This window comes from Lucilia cuprina, chromosome 5, assembly GCF_022045245.1.
Source record: "Lucilia cuprina isolate Lc7/37 chromosome 5, ASM2204524v1, whole genome shotgun sequence".
In the NCBI taxonomy this organism is placed as follows: Eukaryota; Metazoa; Arthropoda; class Insecta; order Diptera; family Calliphoridae; genus Lucilia; species Lucilia cuprina.
Window position 1 is genome coordinate 46,077,874 of NC_060953.1, and position 1,853 is coordinate 46,079,726.

At 28.1% G+C, this 1,853-nt stretch overlaps 1 protein-coding gene across 1 annotated transcript in view; it reads right to left on the reverse strand.

Moving 5' to 3' along the window:
* The window catches only part of LOC111688571 (uncharacterized protein DDB_G0271670-like), an 80,093-nt gene that overhangs the window by 15,502 nt on the left and 62,738 nt on the right, over nt 1–1,853 (reverse strand). The gene's annotated exons all lie outside the window — the stretch shown is intronic.

Consider the following 1,853-nt stretch of genomic DNA (forward strand, 5'->3'; position numbering starts at 1 on the left):
GACTATAGACTAGACTATAGACTAGACTATAGACTTGACTATAGACTAGACTATAGACTAGACTATAGACTAGACTATAGACTAGACTATAGACTAGACTATATACTAAACTATAGACTAGACTATAGACTAGACTATATACTAAACTATAGACTAGACTATAGACTAGACTATAGACTAGACTATAGAATAGACTATAGACTATAAACTAGACTAAGGACTAGACTATAGACTAGACTAAGGACTAGACTATATACTAGAATATGGACTAGATTATAGATTAGACTATGGACTAGAGTATAAACTAGGCCATATACTATACTGTACTATAAACTATAAATTGCACCTTGATCATAGCAATTACTCTTTTTTTGCTATTTTCACATTAAATTTTAAAGTGTGCCGGAATACATTATCCGATTGTTTATCTCTTGATCTGTCTCGAAAATGTGTCGATTTTAGTTGTGCACTAAACCATTCAACCATCATGTATCTTTTGGCATTAATTTGCTTTGTCTTGTTTGGTTCTATACGGTTTCGTTTCATTTCAAAGTCTTGTCTGTCTGTTTTTCCTTTTTGTCATTTGACAAATTACCGCATTCATCGTAGTGCAGTTTGGCTGATGTAACTTTAGTTCGATTACATCACATTTGTGTTTAAGGATGTTGAATCAGTTTGTTGGTCATTCAACATTTCAGCATCTCGTGTTTTCGTACAATTCATTCATTGCAAACATATTTAATAATTTAGTTTGAAACCTATTTTAGGTGCCTTAAGGCAATTATAGGCAAAACTATTTATTGTGACATGAGTTAGGTTAAGTGTGTTATTGGAGTATTTTAATGGAATGATAGTTGTTGCTGATTAACAAAGGAGTATGATTGTGGGTTTTGTAAATGGCGTTATTATTACATTTGGTCGACTACTTGTCTGTTAGATAATTATGCATGAATTCATAATGAGTGTAAAGGAATTTCATTTGGTTAAAGGTTAAAGGAGGAGAGTTACTTCATACATATAATATTCTCAACTAAATGAGAATTATTATATTGATTACTTTTATTACAATGACTTTTTCTTGGTCAACAAATGACGAAATTTTTGTTTAGTATTGCTTTTAAATCACAGAATATATGATATACTTTATGATTGCCAAAAAAACATTTAAATTATTTTTGTTTATTAGAAAATAGAAAACAAATCTACGACAAGTCATACGACATAGAAAATTTGTTTACATTTTTTAAATTTATTCTAATTTTCCCAATTTCAAATCTATTTTATTTATTTATTATATTAGAACAAAAAGATACCCTTAAAAAATGTATTTTCTAAGTAAACATTTTCTATTGTTGTTTGTATTCTTGTCTGCTATTGTTTGTTGCCAACTAACCTAGTTACAATTTTGTATTTCTTGCAATTATTTTTAAAGATTTTTTTTTTCGATTTTTCGTCTAGTTCGAAGTTTTTTCCTTAGAACTGTTTGAATAATGTTTTTGATAATTTTTCACGTTCTCTTGTCGAATTATGTTTATGTTTACGTGTAGAGCTTTTTTGTTTAATTATATTTTAATATGATTTTAGTTGTTGTTATTGTATATTTTTTAAATGATTTCAAATAATTTTGAACACAAAATTTGTAGTCAATGAAATGTTTTAGAAGATTTTTCCTTGAGCTGTAACTAAAATGGCGAAAGTAAAAATTAAGTAATAAATAATGGACAGTACCATTATAGGTTAGTGTTCTATAAACTAGGCTATAGACTAGACTATAGACTAGACTATAGACTAGACTATAGACTAGACTATAGACTAGACTATAGACTAGACTATAGACTAGACTATAGACTAGA